This window comes from Macaca mulatta, chromosome 10 (assembly GCF_049350105.2).
Source record: "Macaca mulatta isolate MMU2019108-1 chromosome 10, T2T-MMU8v2.0, whole genome shotgun sequence".
Classification (NCBI taxonomy): Eukaryota; Metazoa; Chordata; class Mammalia; order Primates; family Cercopithecidae; genus Macaca; species Macaca mulatta.
This window is the reverse complement of record NC_133415.1, coordinates 103,111,265-103,136,860: the sequence shown is the minus strand read 5'-3', so window position 1 is coordinate 103,136,860 and position 25,596 is coordinate 103,111,265. Positions and strand designations below refer to the sequence as shown.

The window sequence follows — 25,596 nt, the reverse complement described above, 5'->3', positions numbered from 1 at the left end:
AGCCATCAGCGGAGGCAGGACTGGTTTCAGGGGGTAGATCAGGAATGGAGTCCTGGCCGACCCGGGTTTGAGGCTCCTCCTGGTCATCCCAGCAGTGACAGAGACAGGTGGGTGGAGACCTGAGTCTAGGCTCAGGGGAGGCCTTGGGGAGACGCCCTTGGAAGTCACCAGCGTTTAGATGGGGATAAGAACGGTATCTTTGGTGTCTATGTCCCCCTTCTTCCTTCTCACGCTAGCAGCAGGCCCGACTTGGGGAGGAGCTCCAGGGTGTCCTAGGGACCCAGCAATAAGTCCATGAGCGTGTGTGACAAATGCCCACCGTGGTTCAGGGCCATGCCAAGTGCTCTGCCCACTTGATGCCTTTCATTCTCATGACACCCTGAAGGGGTGGGGACCGCCCCAGTCCCGTTTTACAGAGCCAAGAGGTGAGATGACTTACCCAAGTGTCACCCAGCAGTATGGGAAGGCTGCTCTAAGGGAGGGATGGGGCGGCACGCAAGGCCATCAGGGAAGGCACTGCAGTGCTCAGCAGCCCCTGATCACCACGCCCGTCCCCTGGCTGGGGGACACCCCAGGTTCATGAGTCTCCCACATCACCTCCTCCAGGCAGCAGGCAGGATTACTTCTTGGTGATTCTGGGGCCTCCAGAAAAGTGCTGAGGGCAAACTGGGAGCTTCCCAAGGCCAGCAGTGGGGAGGCTGGGTAGGAGCTTGGGGGGAACCTAGGTGTTTTGAGGGACAGGCAACATCTCAAGCCAGGTACCTGCAGGCCTCTGGCATGAGGGAGGAAGGAACAAAGACTCCAGGGCAGGCTTGGGGGGCAGTGAGATCCCCTCCCCCACTTCCGTGGAGCTCTAGAAAGCATCTCCATGCCCAGGGTGTTCTCCCACCAATGGCTCGAGGCCATATTTCACCCCAATGGTGGTGTGCGGCCAGCCGTGGGGTCTCCTGCAATTACCTGGAGGAAGCCTTCAAGCAAGCTGAAGCTCACAGCAAGGGTGTGACGCACATCACTTGTTCAGCAACTGTTCATGAAGCTCCTACTAGTGGCAGACCTCTCATCCAAGGTCACCAGAAGGAAGAGGCTTTGGCAAGGTCCAAATTCACCTGAAAATAGGACTCTTTCCGTTGACCTGACTTTCAAACAGCATTCTTTCCTCTGCGGGGTTCAAATTATCCACTTATGATCCATGCAGGATAGGGAAAGGGAACAGGAGTTGGCAGCTTCCCATGGGCCAGAAGAGGAGGAATAAGACCCAGATATTATGTATGGAGACCCAGCCTTGTGACAGACGCTGCACTGAGACCTCAGTTCCTAATCCGTAAAATCGAGCTTATGACACGTCCTTCCTCCAGGGTTGTAATGGGTTAATGCAGGGATTAGCAAACTTTACTGTAAATGTCCAGAGGGTTCATATGTTCAGCTTTCTGGATGTTATGGTCTCTCTCACAACTACTCAACATTGCAGTAGTAGAGTAAAGGCAGCTGTGGACAATACGTAAAGGAATGGGCATGCTGTTGCCAATAAAACTTTATTTATAAAAACAGGCCGTGAACTGGATTTGGCCTGGAGGCTGTCGTTTGCTGAACCCTGAGTTAATGTATACAAAACAAAGCACCTGGTGCATAGCAGGTGCTTAATAACGTTTGAGGAATGAGTGAGTGAAATGATTGGGCCTCTTTAACTCTCGCTTTCTCCATCTGCTAGAAGAAATCATTATACTGAGTTATTTATTGAGTGTTTTCCAGGCCACACAGGGCTTCAGGAAGCCCAGCACAGCCCTCACATCGTTCCTCCTCATAAAACGCTAAGATCGGGCTCTCAATGGTCCCATTTTAGAGGAACAAAGGCTAAGGGCCCAAGGCCACGAGGCTGGAATGTGGCAAAGCTGGGATTGGAACCCAGGTCTCCAGGACCAGGCCTTGGGCTCTCTGAACTGCCTGACGTTCCAAGGCTATCCCTGGAGTGTGGAGCCAAGACTGGCATGCTGCCCTGGCTGCAGGGTCTGGCTTCAGAGTCCCAGCTCAACCCCAGATGTCAATCTCCTCGTTGGCCCCAACTGCAGCCCCCAAGCCAGGGGTCTGTGCCTGCATCCCCTCCTGTGCAGTGGGTCAGATACGCAAGGAAGAGAGAAGAGAGACGAAGACAGGGACCGAGAAATACAAGGAGACTGAAAGAGGCAGAAACAGACACAGAAAGAGATGGAACTCAAGAGGGACTAACTCATCTCCCATGCCTCCCTCCCTCCTGGGGGCCTTGGAACCTTCTTGCCAGCACCCCTGACCCATTCCCACCATCACCATTGACTCCCTCCAGGAAAAGATTGATCCACTGCCCCCCACCCCACAGGATCCTGGGCTGGAATCCCAGCCCAGGTGCCGACCTCTGTGTGACATCAGACAGGCGACTCTCCCTCTCTGGGCTCAGTCTCTCCATCTGTGAAATGAGAACGCCAACCAGGGCAGTTTTACTGGCTGCTTGATGAGAGGAGGCCTGGGCCTGACACCAACAAGCACCCGAGAGCCCTGGGCTTGGGGAGGGAGGTGAGCTCAGGGCTCCTCTCCCCAGACAGATCACTATTCATTTATTGGTTCTTTTAACAAACATTTATTGAGCACTGACTGTGTGCCAGGCATTGCACTAGGTGCATAAGGTAGACAAAAGTTCCTGTCCTGATGGAGCCAATGTTCTACTGGGGAGATAGGCAAGAAACCAACAAGCAAATTCATACGAAATGTGCCAGGTGGAGAGAAGGCAACCAGTGGGGTAGTGGGGGTCGATAAATCCAGGCAAGTTGAGGGGAGGAAGTAAGGGTGTAGGGTGCAGGGTGGCCAGTGCAGAGAAGCTCCTTCAAATTCTTGTTGTTTCTCCAGAGGCCATGACGGTTTTTATATTTAAACCAGCTGCTGATGGTGGGGGAACTCATTATTGAGGATTTCTGAGTTTCCAGCTCCGTGCAGGGCACTCTCATCAATTTCATCACATTGAATCTCCTCAGCAACCCCAGAAGACAGGTACTTGTTTTCATTTTTCTTTATTATTAGTATTGTTATTTTTAGAGATGGGGCCTCATTCTATCACCCAGGCTAATGGGCAGGGGCGTAATCATAGCTCACTGCAGCCTCAAACTCCTGGGCTCAAGCAATCCTCCCGCCTCAGCCTCCAGAATAGCTGGGACTACAGGCGCACACCACCATGCCCAGCTAACTTTTTAAAATTTTGTAGAGACAGGGGTCTCACTATGTTGCCCAGGCTGATCTCAAACTCTTGGTCTCAAGCAATTCTCTCGCCTCGGCTTCCCAAAGCACTGGGATGACAGGCGTGAGTCACCACACATGGCCAGAGACAGGTACTCTTATTGTCCCCATTTCCCAGATGAAGAAACTGAGACCCAGAGAGATGAAGTGAATTGCCCAAGGTCACATTGCTGGAAAGGGGCAGAGCCAGGATTCAAATGGGGCCAAACAGGGATATAATCCAAGATGAGATGGGCTGATACCATGCCTGGAAGACACCAGGGCAGGGGCTTGAAGGGGAGACAATCAAGCAGGGAACAGGGCTTATGCCAGAGCCCTCAGCAGCCAACAGGTTAAGGGCCCGGGAATCTGGGTCCCTGGCCCCAGATAGGGTGACAGCCACACCCAGGCTCAGCCTCTGGCCCGTGCCGCCTGCTGGGAACACACAGTCCTCAGGACTAAGAGACTCAAAATAGAAAGCGCAGGACCTGGGCTGAAGCCTGGAATGCCCCAGGCAGGCAGACCATGACTCCTGGAAGGGCCCAAGGCCGCAGGGCTGGGGCTGGCGGGGCAAGAGTCGCTGGTATCCGCTTGTTAGAGCCTGCGTCTCATCTTTGTTATTCTCCTGATGCAGTTTCCAAGACGCCAGCTCCAGGATGTGACCAACCCGGGCTCCTCTCCTGGCCTAATCTCAAACCAGCTGTGTGGCCTTGGGCTGGTCACCTACCCCAGAGGACCTCAGTGTCCTTATCTGCCATCGGCTCATAGAGTTGTTCATTCAGGCAGTCAGCCGATGTGTGTCGAGCACTTACCATCTGCCAGACACTGTGATGGCACTGGGGCACACAGAGAACACAGCAGACAAAAATCCCTGCCCTCGTATACCGGGTAGAAAGACCCTACCGTGCTCAGAAGGAAGTGGGGGGCGGTCAGGAAAGGCTTCCCAGGTGGGCACCCGAAGGAATTGCGGGAGGGAGCCCTGTGGAAGCCTGGGAGAAGTGTTCCAGGTAGAGGGAACAGCCAGTGCAAAGGGCCCGGGGCAGTGTGGGCCTCAGGCTGTTTCAGGAGCAAAGAGGAAGCCAGAGTGGCTGGAGGGTAAGTGAGGAGGAAGGCTGGGAGAGGAGACAGAGGGAGGTCAGAGAGGAGGCCCCGAGAGCCAAGGAAGGAATCCGAGCGTTTATTCTCCAAGCAACGGGATCCCTTAGAGAGGACTTTGCCGGGGACTGGTGTGGGCTGGCCCGCAGTTTTCACAGCTCCCTCTCGCTGAATATGGAGAGGGGATTTCTGGAGAACTAGGGAAGAGACTTCTGTGCCGGCAGAGATGAGCAGCAATGGTGGCAGTGGAGGCAGAAGGAAGGGCTTGGGTCGGAGGTCTGTTTGCAGGAGGTGCTGTGAGGACCTGCCGAGGGAGAGAAGGGAAGAGGGCACGGGTGAGGGTTGAACAGAGGCCCCCTCCACCCTCCAGGCCTCAAGGAGCCCCACAGGAAGTGGGTGGTGAGGTGGCCCAGCTGGGAAGGCTGACTGGTTTGTCCAGCCTGAAGCCCGCGACCCTCTCCCCACCCTTTGCCCGTGGCAGCCCAGGGCTAGAAATGTACCTGGAATGTCAGCCACGAAGCCTGACCAGACAGTGCCCATGGGACCTGCCGGGGGCCAGGTGAGCACCCTGGCCACAGCCCTGACTACATGGGGAATCTCTCGGACCCACTGACCAGGGTAAGTGGTAATTACAGGCCCTGGAGCAGAGAGGGTGGTGACCTCCAGCCAAGACACGCAGGGACTGCGATTGACACGCAGGGACTGCGATTTGCACGCAGGACCCCTAACCAGGCACGCCCTCTTTGTTGTTGAACAGGTAACAAACTGCTCCAGAGACCAGGGTGTGTCAGCAGAAAGAGCACTGGGCTGTGAGTCTGAGACCCCCGGGGCCTCCTCCGAGCCTCAGCCCCCTCATCTGCCAAAGAAATATTTATCCATGCATGCATGCTCTGGTTCCCGAGTATTTACTGGGCACTTGCCCTGGACAGGCGCTGTGCTGGGGGCTGGGTGTACAGCAGTGAACAAAACACACAAAAATCCCCACCTGGGTGATGGTGACATTCCACTGGAAAGAGACAGACAAGAAACAGGATCAACCAGCAGGTTAATTTCTAGGATACGTGCTAAGTCCTAGGAAGAAATAAAAACAGCATGAGGCCATAGGAACGAGGGGCTGGTCAGAGAAAGCGTCCCCAGGGGTGACTTTGGAGCAGAGGCCTGACCCTACACAAGGGTCCACCATGGGCAGAGCTGGCAGAAATGTCCTCTGTTCCAGAGGGAAGAGTGGCTGCAAAGTCCCTGAGGCAGCAGCAGGATAATTGGCGAGTTTATGGCACAGAGATGAGGCCACCGTGGCTGTGGATGAGCAGCGAAGAGAGAGGCAGTGAGGTTAGGCGGGGCTGGGGCGTAGATCCTGCGGGCCCTGTGGGCTTCTGCTCTGAGTGAGTTGGGAGCCGTGGAGGGTTCTGAGTAGAAAAGGGATAGGATCTAACTTGAGCTCTTACAGAATTCCTCTGGCTTAGGAAGTCGAGAGAGGAGGCAGGGAGACTAATGAGGAGACCACTGCAAACATCCATCCCAGCTGGACCAGGGCAGGGCAGGGTAGTGAGGTGGACTCTTGGACATGTGGATGAGTTTGCTGATGGGCTGCCCATGGGAACAAGAGAGAGAATCCCGGTTGGGGGCCTGGGCAGCCAGGTGGCTGGGATTGCATCGCTCTAGCAGGGAAACCGCAGGTTTGTGGTGGGGGTAGACAGAGCTCCCTTTGAGCATGAGGCCCCACCCAGGGTAAAAGAAGGACACCCAGTTCCCCACACCCCGGCCTTGAGCACAGATCAGGGAAGGGATTCTGTGGACAGGTGGCCCTGGAAGCTGTGATCTGCGGGGACGAGGTGCCTGCTGTCTACCTGGTGAAAGTCCTACTGATGCAGCTCGTCCGGCCACCCAGTCTCACCCCCCAGGGAGCAAACTTGGCACCTGTTCTTTGCCCTACCCTGAACATCCGCTGAGCTCCCTGGGTTGGTCCCAATGTGCATTTGGAATCTCAGGGGTGATGGGTGGGGAAGGTGGAACAACGCTGTACCTCTTTCCCACTCACCCCCGTCCCCCATCAGTCAAACAGGGCTGAGGACTCGCGACTGGTTCTTCCTCTGCGCCCTTGTCCCCATACCACCCCAAAAGCTCTCACAGCGTGACTTGTGGGCTCTGCAGCCAGGAACGTGCTCTGGTCCTGTCATCTCACACTGCCCCATCCCCCTCATAGTCACTTGGTTTTCTGCACGTAAGTTCCCTTTTCATAGACAGAGGAACTGAGGTTCCGAGAGGTGGGGCAGGCTCCCAAGTTCACACTCAGGTTAAGTGGCAGGGCTGGGATTCACACTCAGGTCCACCTGATTCCAAAGCTCTCAAGCCCTGAGCATTATAGCAGCTGGCTGAGGTCGGCTCCCAGAAGCTAAGCCAAGACAAGGGTTTGGGTGCAAGCGGGATATTTGGGAGGTGATTCTAGAAACACTAGGAGGGAGTGAGGAAGCGACACAAGGAAGGTGGATGAGCAGGTCTCCTCATTGGGCAACAGGAGCCCAACCCCCAGGGACCTCTGGGAGAACTCACAGAAAGTACCTTCCCACTGTCCCCTGAGCCAGAAGCAAGGAAGCTGGGTGGGGGCACAACCAGACCCCACCTCTACTGGCAAGAGCCTCTCACTTATTTCCCACACTCTTGCCCAAGCCCTTGGGCAAGAGATTCCGAATAGCAGCTGCGAGGGCGACCTCCCAGCTGGGCACCAACAGCTTCTGAGCCCCCAACTTCCAGAACAGCACTCACCCCAGGGAACAGGATGATGTTCAGTGGGATGTGGCTGAGCTGCGTGGCGTTGGCAAGTAGCTTCATCTCTCAGAGTCTCAGTTTCCTACTCTGAAGAAAGGAATCATTAAAAAAAAACAAAACTGTTTCACAAGGGTTGGTGGGGATTCGATGGGACATGAGGTAAAGGTCTGAGAATCACATGTGGCACATAGGAGGTGCTTTTTATGTATTTGTGGTTAAATGAGAGCATGCCTGGCACGTAGAAGCCACTCCACTATAATAGCTATTCTCATTATTATTCTCATTATTATTATTATAGTTTTGTTGTTGTTTAGGACCTCTCCATGACCGCCCAAGCCTAGGCCTGCTTTGTGGGGACAAGATGGTGGCTGGACAGCCTCCCCAGTTTCCTGGGTCCCACAGCCTCTTGCTTAAGGCTGCCTGAACTTTGGGGAAACAGAGGAGGAGGAGAAGGAGGAGGAAGGGGCGGAGGCCTAGGCCAGGCCTGCTAGCGGTAACCGCGGGCAGTGACCCCGCCTGAGAGGGCCCTATTCACCCGTCCACCCATCGCCAGAGCCGCCTGCCCATTCCACACAGGGGACACTTCGTCTTGCACAACACAGGAAGGGGGAGGCCTGGGTGGCGGTGGGTGACGCCGGGACCCCGTGTCCACCCGGCTGCAGACAGGATGGGCAAGGGAGGCCCCGCCAGGCTTCCTGTGTGCCGAGTACACTGGGCAGAAAGGAGAAGTGGGGTCCAAGGTCACTGGGAGCTCTGGGCAGCACCTTCCCCTCCCCGGCCCAACTGTTCCGCTTGATCTCCCTGACTCAGGGGCCCAGAGTTCAAACCCCACCAGCTCAGCCATGTACCAGCTGCATGACTCTGGAACACATAGCTCTCAAGGCCTCTGTGTCAGTCACTGCCAGGGTGTGGGGAAGCCCTTTGGGGGCTTGTCATAATCATCCCCATTTCACAGATAAGGAAACCAAGGCCATGGGGTATTTTCTCTTTTTCTCCTTTTTTTTTTTTTTTAGGACAGATGGGGGATCTTGCCCTGTTGCCCAGGTTGGAGTGGAGTGACACAATCATAGCCCACTTCAGCCTCAATCTCCTGGGCTGAAGCAATTCTCCCACCTCAGCCTCTCAAGTAACTGGGACTAGAGGCGTGCACCACTACACTCAGGTAATTTTTTTTTTTTTTTTTTTTTCTAGAGATGGGTTCTCACTCTGTTGCCCAGGCTGGTCTGGAACTCCTGGCCTCAAGCGATCCTCCCAACTCGGCCCACCACCATATGATATTTTCAAACAGCATTTGTTATACTTGAAGATTTAGAGGCACAACAGGGGAGCGCAGACCTGAGGACCTACTGGGTGCTGCAGACACACAGATGAGGCCGGCGTGGCCCCTATCCTCCATCCTGGGTCCACAGCAGGCATTACTAATCAAATGATGCAGCCTCAGAGCCCTGCTCAATACAGCTCTCCAGCCACAGTCTCCATCAGAGCACCCAAGGCCTGAGTCAGTGGGGAAGGTAGATCTGCCTGCTCCATCCAGCAACAAACTGGACCAGAGGAAAAATCTGCCCAGGAGCGAGGCTGCCCTCTGGCAAGCTACCTTGGGGTACTTCCCTCGAACTTGTCTCCCCCAACTGACTGGGAGTCTCAGGCTCACTTCCTTGGAGGCAAACTTGATCTGGAAAAAGCAGCTCAGAGGAAGCATCTGCCGGCTCCCAGGCAGCCAGCAGGGCTGGAGTGGGGGGTGCGGTGCTGGAGCAGCGGCAGAGTTAGGAGATCAGCAGGGCCCAGGCAGAGCTGGGGCAGGAGGTGCTGGGAAACAGCGACAGAGGAACTGGAGCTGGGTCTGTCCGTGGAGAGGAAGGGTCCAGGGCAGGGCAGGGAACCAGCTGGGAACCGGAGAGGCCAGATCACCAGCAGGTTGTGGGCCCCACCAGCAGTGCCAGGGAAAGTCCAGTGACCCAGAGTGCCCGGGGTGGGGGGGTGGGGATTGTGTAAAAGGAAAAATGAAACGGAATGCAGAGCCCTGGGCCTCCCGCCAGGCCTGGCCATCTCTCCCCACATTCGCTGGCATCACCCCCGTCCAAGTTGCCATCCTCGCTTGCCTGGACATCTGCGGCCATCTCCGGCCGGGTGTCCCTGCTTCACACAGCCAGAGGGATCTGAAATGGGATCCCGCCCGAGTCTCTCCCCTGCTTTGACCCTCCAGTGACTGCCCATCCCATTGGAGATGTGATCCAGAGCTCACCCCTGGCCCCGAGCCCTTGATGTATGGCCCCAGCCTGGTCTCCACCACCCTCTCCTGCTTCTCTCCCCAAAACTCATACCCCGCCAGCAACACTAGTTCCTTCCTGTCCCTTAAATCTATCAACCTCATTCCCCACTCTGGGCCTATGCCCTTGCTGTGTTGCCTGTGACACCTTCCCCCATATTTTCTTTTGGTGGCTGCATCTCAGTGAGGTCTCAGTAAATGCCCTCCCTCCAGAACCCCCAACCCCGAGCTACCCCAGATTCCTCCCCTGTCACCCTCCGCTCCACGCCTCTGGCATGTGTTTGTAGTACATATCCATGTCTGGAAGTGTCTGCTTCTTTGTTTGTCTTTCTCACCAGAACATCAGCTCCACAAGGGTAAGGACAATGTCCACCCTGGTCACTGCTGTATCCCCAGTGCCTGGCAAAGTACTGGACACACAGTAGGTGTTCAGTAAATATTTGTTGAAAGAGACTGAGAGGAAGCTGCTTAAATCAGCTAGAAGATTCTCACGGAGACCTTCTGAGTTCCCACGTGCCACCCCTCCCTGGGGATGACAGGCCGCTCCCCACCATATGTCAGTCCCTGAGTGGTGCACGACGGGGTTGGAGAGAATTCTGGTTTCAGTAGGAAAGATGATCAATTAGTAATGTCTGCCACAAACCAGGAAATGTAGGGCAGCTCCGAAGAGATGTGGGCTCCAAAGGTGATGGGGGCATTTTTGTCTTGTTTGTTCATTGCTCCATAGTACCAGGACAATGCCTGAAATATAATAGGTGCTCAATAAATATGTGTGGAATGTCATATACATGGGTTCCTTATCTAATTGGCTACTCCTTTCAAGGAGAAAAACACCTTTAGCTTATTCAACCAACAACTGCTGGCTAGCCATTCAGTGAGGACCCACTGTGTGCTAATCTGAGAACATTCCGCAAGAGAGACTGATCCTCCATTTACAGAACAGGAAGCCAAGGTCTTCATGGGACTTGATGGAGGTCACCAGCTGGGTTCAGCTGACCCCAGAGTTCTCTAAGAACCCAGACTCGAGGCCTGGGGTGGGAGGGTGAGGCCTCCCCAGACTCCTGCTCCCCACCCCTAGGCATCCCCAGCCCCCTCCCTAGGGCACAGAGGGGTGAGGATAGGCGGCTGCTGCTTCCCTTTTGGGGCATGTCACAGGGCTGTGGTTAAACGGAAGCAGGGCCCCTGCCCATCCCGAACACAGGCCCCCGAGGGCCCCACCCTCCCCATTCCCTGCCCAGACTCTTCCCAGCTGACCATGGGCATCAGTTCCCTGTTCCTCTTTTCTCTGGGCAGAAGGAAGCGGGTGGGGCCATGGGAACATATCACAGACTCAGTTTCCCCATCTGACAAGTGGGTTCAACCCCTGGCACCTGCAGGGGTTGGTCTGTGGGTGGGGGTTCAATGAGATAAATCATGAAAGACAAAGAGACAGTGATTGTTATACCCAAACCAGGAAGGCAGAGATGGGCAGAAGTGCCAGGGGACCCTGTCTCCTATCCCACTGACGATCAAATCCAGATGCCCACCCCTGGCCCCAGGCCCTGGAGCATTCAGGAAGAAGCTGGTGCTGCTGACTCAGACCCTCCCAAGAACCCCTCTGCCTTTGGCATAGAGACTGGGCTGCTCTCACTGGGAGTCTGTCCAGCCCCTACCTCGCCTTCCTCTCCACACCTGCCCCTCACTGCAAAGCTTCCGCCACGTGGAACTGGGAGCCTGTTAGCCCCTCCGACTCTGCTCCATTTCACAGCAGGTCCCTTGCACGTGCTGTGTCCACTTGCTGGAATATTCGTTCCTCCCTTTCTCATGTACTTGGCCTCTGCTCACCCTTCAGTTCCCAGCTCAGCTTCTAGGAAGTTTTCCCGAACACCCTAACCACACCAACCTCCTTCCCCCTTTACTGACCCGCAAATCACCTTGTACTTGTCGCAGTCACAGATTGACATTTTGAAGGGTGTTCATGTCCCCCACCGGCCTAGGAGCTTCTTGTAGGCAGGGATCATTGTCACCTCCAGCTCAGTGGGTGCTTCATAATATGTGTAGAATGGATGAATGAATGATGAAGAATGAACGAAGGGGACAGGGAAATCACATCCCCCAGACAGCCTCGCCAGATACCTCCTGCTCCAGCCTTTGGGTCCTGCCCTGCCCAGACCCCCTCCTCCAGGCTGGCTGTTTCTGCCACGCCATTTCTGGTCCTCAAAATGCCCCCTCCCTCATCTCTCCCTCACTTTCCCGGATGGAGACCAAAGGAATGGACCTTGATCATGGGCTTTCAAACTGGGTTCCACTGAGCCTGGTGGTATTCTAAGGACTGGCCCTCGGGTCACCTGGAGAAGTGGTAGAGGTGGGGGGCCCCCACTCCTTATACCTACCAGGACAGCACCCCCTTGATCTTTTTTGTATTCAGGGCAGCCACCGCGCAGGCGCTTTAACCAACGAGAATTCAGCTGCACATACTCAGCAAAAAGAACAAATACGGCTTTGGAGAGAGAAGAGCCAATCGCCAGGTGGCTGTGTCAGTGGGGGGAGATGTGGGCTGGTGGATCCCCCCAGGCCGAGTCTGCTGGGTGCGATTCCAGCTTTAACGCAGCCCTGTTGCTACAATGTGGTCCCTGAACGCAGGCCACAGGGTGGCCCCATGAGACCCAGCTGAAGCGGCCATGAGATTATGCAGGCGGAATCTATGGAGAGACCATACATCCGCCTCGGTTAGAGGGGCCACGTCCTTCCTGTGGAATCCCCAAGGGGAAGTTGGCTGTGGTGGATTTCCACCTTGCCAGACAGCTCGGGTGCTTGTGCCTGAGTGAGGCAGGCCAGCGCTCGGGGTCCTCTGTTTGAACAATAGGTACCACAGCTCAGGAAAAGAGAAAACAAAAACAACAACCATCAGACAAGATGTCCCCAGAGGGAACATTGAGCACCGACCAAAAGTTCCTAAATTCCATTTGTCTCAACTGTCCCCTTCCAGACTCCTGGAGGTTCTGTGATATGGGAATGAAGGTTCCAGGCTCCAGTGCCCATTGCTCTGGGCACGGTGGAGGCTCAGAGCTGCTCTCCCCACCACTGGGACACCCACCATCATCCAGGCAGTGATCCTGGAAGGGGAAAGGTGGTGACCTCAGCCTGGGGGTCACCTTGGGACCCAGACACCGTCCCACTGACTGCATCTGTGGGAGGACCCACGGAGCCCGGCGCCAGCCGCTGCGCACCAGCCGCTGCGTTCTGGGCACTGCCCTGTGCTGGCCCCGTGCTGAACAAGACACAGTCCCGCTTGTCGAAGCTGATCTTCGGCAGGTGTGGTAGGGGTGGGCAGGGCTTCTTTCAGGGATGGTCTGGGAGGCCTCTCTGAGGCACACAGGTCCGAGTGAGGGGATGGGGCCGATCATGGAAAGATCCAGAAAAACAACACCCAGGAGATGTGGGGCAAAGCTCCATGTGTTCTAGCAGGAGGAGGGAGGTCACTGTGGCCAGGGGAGTCGGGAGGGGAGGTAGGGAGGGGGAAGGCCATTCAGGGCCGTCCTTGGGGCCAGAGCAGGGACTGTCTTTCTCTCTGAGGGAGGTAGGAGCAGGGTTTGGAGTGAGGCAATGGTGTGACCTGTCTTGGGTTCCAACAGGAGCCCTCTGGCTGAGTGTGGAGGGCTGTGTGGGGTGGGTGGGGAGGCCAGGGCGGAGATTCTGCCCAGGGGGGTGAGCAATGACCAGACAGAGGAGGGAAGACTTGTCGAGTTCTGGTTAAGTCCACAAGCAGAACCAATGGAATTTGCTGATTGAATGTGGAGGTTAGAGGGGAGAAGAACAACCCTAAGGTCTGACGCCTGGCCCACTGGGTGGGTGGCAGTGCTGTCTTCTGATCTGAGAAAGACACCCATGTCTGCCAGCGGGGTGTGCCACTGGAACACCCATGGACAGACTGACAGAGCCTGTGTAAAGGCACGAGGGACCCCGCACACCTGAGCTCATGGAGCGAGGACCAAATGAAGGCAGAAGAGGGGCCATTTTCGAGGCCCAAGGAGGAACGGGCGGGGAGGTAGGAGGAGAACCAGCGAGACCAGCGAGCTGTCATCAAGAGGCTGGGGAAGACCGTGCTCAAGGAAGGGGCAGTTACCCAGGGGGCAGACACTGCCAAGAGGACCAGCCAGAGAAGGCCGAGCAAACCCAGGCCCACTGTGTCACTTAGGAGGCTGTCAGTGAGACTCCAGCTGGTGGCCATCTCAGCCGTGCCCCCATCATCTTCAGAGCCCACATCTCTTTGGAGCAGCCAGACAGGCTGAACCCTAATTGGCATGAGTCAGCCACAGGAATTCCTTTCTGGTTCAAATGTGGACATGTGAGCCCATCATTCCATTGAGATACCAGGGGACATCCACTGGGACATCTAAGAAAAATTGTTGGCCGGGTGTGGTGGCTCACGCCTGTAATCCTAGCACTTTGGGGAGGCTGAGGTGGGCGTATCACCTGAAGTTAGGAGTTTGAGACCAGCCTGGTCAACATGGTGAAACCCCATCTCTGCTAAAAATACAAAAAAGTAGCTGGGCGTGGTGGGGTGTGCCTGTAATCCCAGCTATATGGGAGGCTGAGGCAGGAGAATCGCTTGAACCCAGGAGGTGGAGGTTGCAGTGAGCCGAGATCGTGCCATTGCACTACAGCTTGAGTGACAGAGCGATACTGTCTCTCAAAAAAAAAAAAAAGTGAGATCCTGAAGGAGAAAGCCCCTTTTTCTGTCCATCCCTTCCTGGTTAGGATGTGATCATGTGGGACATGATGTCTTGAGCCACAGCAGGCACTGGGGCCCATGAAGAAAGAGAAGTGAAGAGATGCCTGCTTACAGCCCAGGGAGCCCGCCCTGGAACGCTGGAACAGCCCCACGTTAGACTCCATGTTATAAGATTTAATTAATATTTTTACTGTTGCAGTCATAGAAGATGGCCTAATTGGGGCAAGAGGAAAAATAGGAATGAACCTGAGACAGGGGAGAAAATAGAGAGAGGAGGAATGAGGGCTGGAAGGGGGTCAGAAACACCCAGGCACGGGGTTCAGATGCACAGCAGGCTCCCTAAGTGTGAGTTGCTGTTTCTGCAAACAGGAGGTGTTCCCTGAGCACCTACTCTCTACCAGGCACATTTCCAAGTCCTAGGTGTCCATCAAGTCCTTTAATCCTCCCAACAGTGCCAGGGAGGCTTCATCTGCTCCCCACATCTCTGCTTCCCTCACCCCATATTCAGATTCTGAAAACCCAAAAGGGCTCCCTCTAATTCATCTTGCCCCCGGAGAGCATTGACTCTCCCCGGTGTCCCGCTGAGCCCCACTGAGTCCGGTCTACCTTAACTTTCCTGCCTCTGGGAACAGGGTACCCACCCTCTGAGGGCCCCACTTTCCAAAGCTCTTTGTCCTGGCACAGCAGGTGCTAAGTACCTCCCTGGACCTCCGTTTCCGCATCTGTAAAAAGCCACTAATCCTAGTTGCACCTCCTAGGCTGGTTGTGAGGACCCAGGAAGGGCCCTTGGCCCAGTGCCTGGCCTGTAGTAGGACTCGGTAAGCGTGAAATCTGATTATTGCCCACTATATTTATCGTTATACACAGGGCTGGCCCTGCCTCCTGCTGGAGCCGTGGGTCTGTCCAGGTTGAGGAGCTGAAGTGCTTGGAGTGTCCCCAGGTCCCAAACAGGTTGCAGGAGTAGGAGGCGGGAGCATGAAGTCTCCTGGGCCCCGCCCGCCACCTCGCCCTGCCGCCCCTGCTCAGCAGCCACCCCGCCCTGCCACCTCGGTCTCTGAGGACCCATTGTTCTTACCTGGCTCAGTTCCAGGGTCCTGGCCTTGCCACTTCCCTCTAGGAACCCCCGCCACCCCCGGGGCTTGGGCCTCCCCACAGGGTCCTAAATTGGGTGCCAGATGTGGCAGCTGTCCAGCAATGGGAACAGGAGCTGGAACCCCAGCTCTGCCACGTCCCGGCTGTGTGACCTTGGGCGCTTCCCCTCTCTGAGTCTCAGCTTCCTCGTTGGTTAAATGGGGTGACAGGACCTCACAGGGCTGTCATGAGGGTTTTGTGAGCTCAAGGTGGCAGAGTGCCCAGCGTGTGGTAGGGTGCAGGAACATTCATCCTAATTCATCTGCTCCTCACGGGCCTAGAGGAAGAGCCAGGAATAGCAGAGGCAGTGGCCAGAGGGGGTAGAGCACTGGAAGGGGAGTCTAAGGCCAGGGTCCTGGCTCCGACCCTGCTGTGTGACCTTGGGCAGGCTGTGGGTATCTCTGGGCCCCAGAATGAGGGAAAGAAGTAGCTGGGATCCTCCTTCCTCCCCAGGAAGCAAAGCAGAGGGGCGGTGCCAAGTTTTCTTTTCATTTTTTTTTATTTTCAGCACAAAGAGCTCAAATGGAAAGCAGCTGCGGAGACAGAGAATCCGATTGTGAAGGCACCCGAGACCCGAGACTCCAGGCAGGCGGAAGAGGCAGTGTGTTGGGTGCTGGGCTGGGTAACAGAGGCCAGGGTATTGACCAGAAACTCCAATAAGCAGGGGACAGCTTGGGGCGTGGGAGGCGGTCTCCCACCCCTCCTTCAGGGTGCTGGCCTAGGAGACAGGAACCCCGCCTCGAGCATCTCCTGCTCAACCTCAGTTTCTGTGTCCAGACATGGGCAGGCCATTCTGACTCTCAGAGCCTTGGTTTCCACCTGCAAAATGTATCCAGTAGCGGCATCTTCCTTCTAGGGAGGGCTTGGTGTGTGGTTAAGGTCTCAGGGCAGGCTCCTCAGTCAAACAGGCTTGGCTTTGATCCTGGCTCTTCCTCTCACTGACTGTGTGACCTGGAGTAACCCACCTCACCTCCCTGTGCCTTGATTTTCCCATCTGTGAAATGGAAACAATAATAGAACTAACCTGCTGGGGAGAGGAACTGAGAAGACTCAGCCTGGCGCCTGGAGCAGAGTAAAGACTACTGATTATTGTTGTCTTTCTTTCTGGAGACAGAGTCTCACTCTGTTGCCCAGCCTGGAGTGCAGTGGCGCAATCTCAGCTCACTACAACCTCCACCTCCTGGGTTCAGTCATTGATCCTCCAGCCTCAGCCTCCCGAGAAGCTGGGACTACAGGCTCGCACCACCATGCCCAGCTAATTTTTTGTATTTTTAGTAGAGACGGGGTTTCATCATGTTGGCCAGGCTGGTCTTGAACTCCTGGCCTCAAGTGATCTGCCTGCCTTGGCCTCCCGAAGTGCTGGGATTCCAGGTGTGAGCCACCGCATCCGGGCATCTTTCTTATTATCCCAGGAGCTCCACCTGCTAAGGCCCCGTCCTCAGAAAGCCTCCCTTCCCCTGAGTGCTGGTTCATCTCAACAATTTCCTCACATATTTCTTGAGCAGCAACTATGCTGGTCTTGGCAAAGCCAAGGTTCTATCTAGGAGAAGAAAGACACTAAATGAAGGACCCGTGTGTGAAGGGCTTGGTGAGTAGCAGGGGCTCAGTGGCACTGTTCACCAGCACCTACCCCCTCAGCTGCTCTGTGCTGGACTCTTTCTGGGCTCTGGGGACACAGCCCTCAAGGGAGTCCCAATCAGAGGGTCTGGGTGGGGGTGAGAAGCTGGTATGTGGATGAGGCCGTTTCTCACACTGTGGCAAGGTCTGTGATGGGGCAAGTCCAGGTGACCTCGGGAGCCAGAGGAGGTCAGGATGGGCTTCCTGGAGGAAGTGGTTAGAAATGAAAATAACATCTATTCAGCATTATTATTATGATGTGCCAGGCACTGTTCTCAACACCCCGCTCCAGAAGGTTTTCTTCTCACACACCCATTCTACAGGTAGTCTGGGATCAAAGAGGCCCAGTAGGGTGCCAGAGGTCACGCAGCCAAGACATGGCAGAGCTGAGACGAAACCCCGCCATGGGACACCGCCCCCGCCCCCCGCCCCCCCCGACAGCGCCCTCCAAGCTCCAGGCCTTTGCTCCGGCTCTTCCTTCTGCCCAGACATTCCAGACTCTGCACCGTCTCATTCCCACTCTGTTGGAGGAATGAAGAGAACAGCCCTTGGAGGCTGCAGAGTGTCTTCAAGCCTCAGTTTGCACATCTGTGAAACTGGGATAACATGGGGCTTTCCTCTCAGGCTGCAGGAAGGATCGAGAAAAGGCTTATTATTCACCTAGGGCCTAGACCGTGGGAACCAGTCCCGAAGGACAGCTGTTATTATTGCTAATGTTGTTCCTATCACAGTGACAGCGCGTCCCGTCAGGCCTGCACACCCCTATACCTCAGTTTTTCCTGTAATGAAACCCGCCTGCCAAGGCCTCGGTGAGGGTTAATGATAATCTTTAGGGAAAAGAAAATACACCCGCCAAGCCACCTGTGTGGCTGCAGCCCACGGGGGTAACCTGACGCCCCTCGCCTGCCCCGGCCCCCGGGTCTTTGTGTGAGTCCTGCCCAGATGACTGTATTTGTCCAAACCCAAGCCAAGGCTGGCATGAGCTCAATGCTCTGCATTGTGCCAGACCCAGGCACCGCAGGCCTCATCCTTCCTCCCGCTGGGGATCCGACCCCCAGGAGGTGTCACAGGGGAAATCGGAAACCCAGCAGGGTCCACTGGGGTGGCCTCCTGGGTGCCAGGCCCTAAGCTCATGCTCCTTGCATGTTGCCTCATCAATCCTTCACGTCCTCACTGTGCAGAAAGGCACATGCTGTGCCCATTTTCCAGATGGAGAGAATGAGGCCCGGGGACCCAAACTGTTGCTACAGTTCATGCCAGTGGAAGTGGCAGAGCTCAGGTCAGGCTGAAGGAGGACCTGTCCCCAGGAGGGGGGCCTGGGAACCCTGGATCTTCAGCTGGAGCCAGGCATCTTGGGGAGTAGAGATGACGGAAAGATGAACCATGTGGCAGAGGGCACCATCGCTAAGGATTCCGCCCTGAGTTCAAGTCCAGCTCTGCCACACGCCCTGCAGAGAAACCTACTCCTCTTTGAACTTTGCTTTCCTGAACCAAAAAAATGAGGGAGCAGCTGAGTGCGGGGCTCACACCTGTAATCCCAGCACTTTGGGAGGCCGAGGTGAGCAGATCACTTGAGGTCAGGAGTTTGAGACCAGCCTAACCAACATAGTGAAACCTTGTCTCTGCTAAAAAGCCAAAATTAGCCGGACGTGGTGGTGAGCACCTGTAATTGTAGCTGTTCAGGAGGCTGAGGCAGGAGAATCGCTTGAACCTGGGAGGCAGAGGTTGCAGTGAGCTGAGATCGTGCCACTGTACTCCAGCCTGGGCAACAGAGCAGGACTCCATCTCAAAAAAAAAAAAAAAGTAACAATGAAAATAAATAAATGAGGGAACAATAGCTTCTTCCTCAGGCACTGGGAGAGGACTCAGGTCACAAGGCAGGCGAAACACTTAGTAGGTAGTAAGCGCTCAATCTATAGGAGCTTAAAAATCCAATCACACCCTCCATGAGGAAGAGTCTATCTCCTGCCTGCAGGTCTGAGATTTCAAAACACTGAGGAAATTTGGCTCCAATGGGACCTGGTATTTGGGGAGGGAGTTAAAAAGGAGGGGTGGAGGAGCAGTTTTTGGAGATCGCTCTCTCTAGGAGTTCCCTCCCCTGTTCCCAACTTCAGTTTCTCCATCTGGCCAGGCTCCTGCCCAGCCCTTCCTAGAGAGACTAGTTTTGGGGTCGATTTTGTTGCTTGCTGTTTTTTTCACATCTTCACATACAATCACTCAGTCTAGTGTGTCTCACATGCCTGCATGGAGCCATTGTGTGTGCACTGTTGTGGTTTGGTGTACGGTCTTCTTTTTTCATTTTTACTTTTCTGCATAAGCCTTCTTTTTCTCCCTTGTTGACTGTTGAGAACAGATTCTTACATATTTTTCCACAAGAATGAAAATCCCATACAGACCATGTCTGGCTGGACAGAGGATTTCTTTATCTGTCATTCCTTTTACAAATCAGAAGCACATTGGGCATCCTTTTCTGCATCTTGTATTTTTTATTCAAGAATAACCACATGAGGCCGGGCACTGTGGCTCACACCTGTAATCCCAGCACTTTGGGAGACTGAGGCAGGTGGATCACTTGTGGCCAGAAGCTTGAGACCAGCCTGGCCAACATGGTGAAACCCAGTCCTCTACCAAAAATACAAAAATGAGCTGGGCATGGTGGCGCGTGTCTGTAATCCCAGCTATTCAGACAGCTGAGGCACAAGAATCGCCTGAACCCGGGAGGTGGAGGTTGCAGGGAGCCGAGATCATGCCACTGCACTCCAGTGTGGGTGACAGAGCGAGACTTTCTGTCCAAAAAAAAAAATATATATATATATATACACACACACACACACACACACACAAAACAAGTCCTTGCATACCAATTACCATAGCAGCACTAGTCGCAGTAGCCAAAAGGTGGAAACAGCCCAGCTGTCCATCAGTCGATGAATGGGTATGCAAAATGTGATCTATCCATACAACAGTATTTGATTATTTTTTTAAAAATGAAGTACTGGTGGGGCGCAGTGGCTCACACCTGAAATCCCAGCACTCTGGGAGGTCAGGGCGGGTGATCACCTGAGGTCAGGAGTTTGAGACCAGCCTGGCCAACATGGAGAAACCCCGTCTCTACTAAAAGTACAAAACAGCTGGACATGGTCGCACACGCCTGTAATTCCAGCTACTCAGGAGGCTGAGGCAGGAGAATCACTTGATCCCGGGAGATGGAGGTTGCAGTGAGCAGAAATCATGCCACTGCACTCCAGCCTGGGTGACAGAGTGAGACTCCATCTCAAAAAAATTAAAATTAAAAAAATTTTTTTAAATGAACTGATGCACGCTACAACGTGGAGAACCTCAAAAACATTAGGCTAATTGAAAGAAGTTAGACACAAAAGGTCATATATTGTATGATACTGTTTATATGAAACCTCCAGTATAGATAAACCCATAGAGACAGAAAGAAGACTGATGGTTGCCAGGAAATGGGGAGAGGCAGGAATGAGGAGTGACTGTTTAATAGGTACATGGTCTCCTTTGGGTGACTGAAAATGTTTTTGGGTCCTAGCACGGTGGCTCATGCCTGTAATCCCAGCACTTGAGGAGGCTGAGGCAGGCAGATCACTTGGGCTCAGGAGTTTGAGACCAGCCTGCGCAACATGACAAAACTCCATCTCTAAAAAAATACAAAAAATTAGCTGGGTGTGGCGGCATGTACCTTTAGTCCCAGCTATCTAGGAGGCTGAGGTGGGAGGATCACATGAGCCTGGGGAGGTTGAGGCTGCCCTAAGCTGAGATCACACCACTGTACTCCAGCCTGGGCAACAGAATGAGACCAAAAAAAAAAAAAAAGAAGAAGGAGGAAAGGGAAGGGGAGGGGAGGGGAGGGGAGAGGAGGGGAAGGGAGGGGAGGGGGAGGGGAGGGGAGAGGAGAGGACAAAATGTTTTGAAACTAGATAGAGGTGATGGTTGTACCACATTATGAATGGACTAAATGCCACTGAATTGTTCACTTTAAAATGGCTAATTAATGGTTCATTTAAATGGTCACTTTCATGTTATTTGGCTATGTGAATTTTTCCTCAGTTTAACAACATACACATGTATCTTCCACCTCCTTTTTTAAAAAAAGTTGGAATATTACGTGCACTAGTTTCGCTTGAATTTTTTAATTAAAAATAAAATCTAGAGGGAAAAAAATGCTTATGTAACAAATAATACTTAAAAGCAAACAAACAAAACAGAAGGGTCCTGGGAGGGCTGCGGGTCACACTTTTCAATGGCCAGGTAACAACACGAAGGTGTGGCCAGGCCTGAGCACAGTCACCCATCTCCCCAAAATCGTGAGTGATGAGTTTTCATTTCGGTTCTTTTTTTTCCTCTAGACATGTGTAGGCACTAGACGCTTTACACGCAAGAGTTTGCTCAGCTCTTATCCCAACCCTGTTTCCCCCGATTCTTCTAATGAGAAAACTGAGGCTCTAAGAGGAGAAAGTCAGGCAGTGAATGAGCCAGAACTCGAGCCCAAGCCCGTCTGACCCCACGGCCACACAGGCCTCGCTCACTCCTTCCTTGGGACACAGTAAGGACGAGGAGCAACAGTGGCATCTGCCCGTAGGGAACTGACATTCTAGTCAGGGAGACGGACAAGAAACAAGATGAATCCATAAACTCTGTGGACTATTCCCAGAGGCTGGGATTATAGGGAGAAATAAAGGAGGGAAGCAGGGGAAAGGGTGGTGGGGAGGCTGGAATTTTAAGAAACACTGTCAGGGAAGGACTCGCTAGGAAGGTGAGGTCTGGGCTTGAAGGAGGTGAGGGAGTGAACGGGTGGCTTTCATCCATTTGGTGGGACAACAAGCATGAAGACCCGGGGGCAGGGAGCTGCTGGGAGCTGGGGGCTGCTGGGGCATGAAGGGGAAGAGGCCAGGCCAGGCCACGGAGGGCGTGGAGGCCGGCTGAGGGGCTGGGCTTTATTCAGAGAGTAACAGGGAGCCGTGGAAGGGTGTGGAGCACGGCCGTTGGGGGCCAGATTTAGATTATGAAAAGCTCCCTCTGGCTTCTTCAGGAGAAGATGGCAGTGGAGTGGGGGTGGGGGGAGGTGAGTGTGTCAACAGTGGCTCAGGCAGGTGTTGGCACAGAGGCGGAGAGAAGCTGTCTGATGCTGGGCAGCTGGGGTAGGGGGCGGGGAGAGGACTTGGCCACCTCCCCACCACCTAGGCACTCCTGAATGTAGTCCCCCTTGGAGGAGGCCAGGCTCCAACTGCCCCAAAGAAAGTGCTAAGAGGGGAAGCAGAGCTCTGCTGACTCATGGGCCTGGACCTCTCAACTTCCGTCCTGGGGAGCACTAAGCCCAGAAGATGGGGTGGGGAGGCCTGTGGGGACTGAGAGCAAATAAACAATTATAACTGTGTTAAGGGCTAGAAAGTGGTTAACAAGATGACCTGACTTGGGGGGGGTGTCATCAGGGAGGACTTCCTGGAAGCGGGGATGTTTGAGCCCAAATCAGAAGAATAAGAAAGCCCCAGTTTAACCAGGCCAAAGACAGAAGGAAGAGCATCCCAGACCAAGGGAACAGCACCTGCAAAGGCCCTGTGGCTGAAGGCAGCCTAATGAGTTCAAGTTTCTGAAAGGAGGCCTGGCTGAGCAGAAAGAGACCACTGTGTGCTGAGCCCAGGATAGACAGCGGCCATGCCCCAGCCAGGGAACATGCCCAGCCCGGGTCAGCACATGGTCAGCTCCTGGCTCGGCCTGCTTCTGCTGCCATGGAGGTTTTGTTGGTGAGGTTCCCCACCCACAAACTTCTCCAAGCTTCACCACCCAGCCAGTGAAATAATAAACGTACTTAGAATAGAAATCAAGGAAGTACCAGAAATTGTTATTCTCTTGGGCGAGACAAGGAAATCAGAGCTCAGAGAGCAGAATGGTTCTCAACTTTTTCAGTCATGCCGCAAGTGAGAAGGTCAAGAAGAGCTTCCACGCCCAGCACCGGCCCCTCACAGGACCGGCCGTGGGCTCGCCTTTGTCACAACTGGATAGGGTCCCTGGGTGGGGCAGATGGAGGACGGAGAGGCAGAAAAACGCTCCGCAGCAGGAGCTGGCCGGGTGCCCGCGGAGGCAGGGACAGAGGATGACAGCAAGGAGGAGAGACACACAGATGACCGAGACAGAGAAAGGACAGATACAGAGATGGACAGTGGGGAGAGAGGAAGAGACAAAACAGTGGAGAGAGAGAGAGAGAGGAGAGGAGAAGGGGAGAGGATGGGAGGAGAGAGGAGAGGAAAAAAGGAGGAGGGGGCAGGGAAGGAAGCTGTGGGGAGAGGAGAGGAGAGAGGAGGCAGAGAAAAGAGAGAAACAGAGACAGACAACACACAGAGAGACAATGAGAAGGAGGTGAACAAGGCAGAGACTGTGACAGAGAGAGAAAAAGAAACAGATTCAAAAAGAGAGACACACACAGCCAGCCGGGGTGGGGCAGAGGGGCCCGCAGCACCCAGCCTCACTGCCTCCCGGTCTCCAATTCTTCAAGCCTGGGATTCTAGGAACTTTGCAATGTTTTCAAGGTCTGATTTTTAAATACTAAAGGTCCCTCATTCAGCAAGCACAAATTGAATGCCTACTGCATGTTGTGCACCAATACTGTTCCAGGCAGCCAACACTGTTCCAGGCACTGGGGCACCGCAGTGCACCCAGATCCAGCCAACCCTTCTAGGGCTGACACCACGGAACACTGCCAATGCACATGTGATAAAGGGTGTGGAGGCTGGCATCAGGAAGCCCCACTCCTGGGGTTGGAGGTGGCTAGGGGGTGCACAGCAGGCTGCCCAGCTGACCCCAAGAGGAGGGGCATAGGTCACTGGGGTGGGAGGGGTCCAGTAGGTCCAAAAGCTGGAGCAGGAGCTTGTCATGGAGCAGGGAGGCCAGTGTGGCTGGGCGAGGGGGCAGAGGGCAAGGCCATGAGTGGGAGAGGTGAGCTCAGAGAGGAGATAGGAGCCAACGCGCAGGGCCTCGTAGGACCCGGCAGAGCCTCTGAGTGGGGTGGGATCCCTGGGAGGGCTCTGAGCAGGGGTGGGACAGGGTCTGAGTTGGTTCTGGCAGGGTCCTCTGGCCACATGTGAGGAACAGCCAGGGTGGCCCAGGGCAGAGGCAGCGGCCCCAGGCGGGAGGTGACTGCAATGGCGCAGGCAGGATGATGGGGCTGGACCAGGCAGCATCCAGGGAGGTGGGGGGACAGGAAGGAGCCTGAAGCTCTGGGGACAAGCGAGAAGACTTCAGATGGGCCTAGGGCCCTATTTCTAGGACTCCCATTCTCAAGAGTTCCATGAACATTAAAGCAATGAGCCACACCCCACCCTGGCCGCGCTATCACAAGCTTCAGCAAGTTCTCAGTGGCCCCGAAACAAGGCTCCCGGCGCTTGGGTGCTTCTTTCCACCAAAGGGGTAGAAGATGGAAAAGAAAAGAGGAGATGAGGGGAGCGAAGGGGAAGAGGCAACAGCACCCTTCTTTGGCAACACACACACACACAGACACAGACACACACAGACACAGACACACACACACACACAGACACACACACACAGACATAGACACACACAGACACAGACACAGACACACACAGACACACACGCACAGACACACACAGACACACACAGACACAGACACACACACAGACACACACACATAGACACACACACACATGCACACACACACACAGACACGCACACATAGACACACATAGACACACACACACAGACATAGATACACACAGACACACACACACACAGACATAGACACACACAGGCACACACGCACAGACACACACAGACATAGGCACACACAGACACACACATGCACACACACACACAGACACACACACACACAGACATAGACACACACAGACACACATGCACACAGACACAGACACACACACACACAGACATAGACACACACAGACACACACACACAGACATAGACACACACAGACACACATGCACACAGACACACACACACGCACAGACACACACACAGACACACACGCACAGACACACAGACACACACAGACACAGACATACACACACAGACACAGACACACACACACAGACACACACCCACGCAGGCATAGACACACACAGACACATGCACAGACACACACACACACACACACACACACAGACACACATAGACACAAACACACACAGACACACACATACAGACAGACACACACACACACATCCCACGCACTCACCTTCCAGAAACCCTCAGAATGATGGGACAGAGGAAAGGCCCTCCCGAGTAAGACGGGGCCCAGGAGCCCATTGCCTGTTTAGGAAACGTTGGAAATAAGTGATTCATTCCTGCCAGAAATGAGAAGAAATGGTAAGAACAGCCATCGCCACTCCTGTGTGCCAATAACGTGCCCACTGCTTCCCAGATATTATTTCTATTTTTATGTATTGTCCTTGTGCATCTATCTGATGACAAAATTAAGAGACTCATTGTTAAAAAAAAAAAAGAGAGAGAGAGAGAGAGAAAATAGAGGAGGGGGAAGAGAATGACAGGGAGGAGAGGAAATCTAACATCACAGAAATGCGTAACTCACACCCCTCCACTCACGCTCTGCCCCCAAACACTCCAGGCCTGCACCTGCCGCAGGGCCTTTGCACAGGTTCCCTCTTCGTGGAATGTTCTTATCCTGGAGCCAGCCACAGGCCCCCTCCTTGCTCACAGAGAGGCCTTCCTGACCAAGCAGCCACCCCCGCCACATCTGTGATTTTTCTTCCCGGCACT

At 54.4% G+C, this 25,596-nt stretch overlaps 1 protein-coding gene and 1 long non-coding RNA gene across 2 annotated transcripts in view; one reads left to right on the top strand and one right to left on the bottom strand.

Annotated features, from left to right (window-relative positions):
- PEDS1 (plasmanylethanolamine desaturase 1) overlaps positions 1-25,596 on the top strand; it is a 294,224-nt gene that overhangs the window by 133,829 nt on the left and 134,799 nt on the right. The window lies entirely within an intron of this gene.
- On the bottom strand, positions 2,585-15,704 carry LOC107000367 (uncharacterized). Its single transcript, XR_003720166.2, has 6 exons — positions 15,154-15,704; positions 11,278-11,387; positions 10,008-10,105; positions 7,096-7,185; positions 5,318-5,403; positions 2,585-4,636 (listed from the first exon to the last, which is right to left on the bottom strand). It is a non-coding gene; the product is annotated as an uncharacterized LOC107000367 (long non-coding RNA).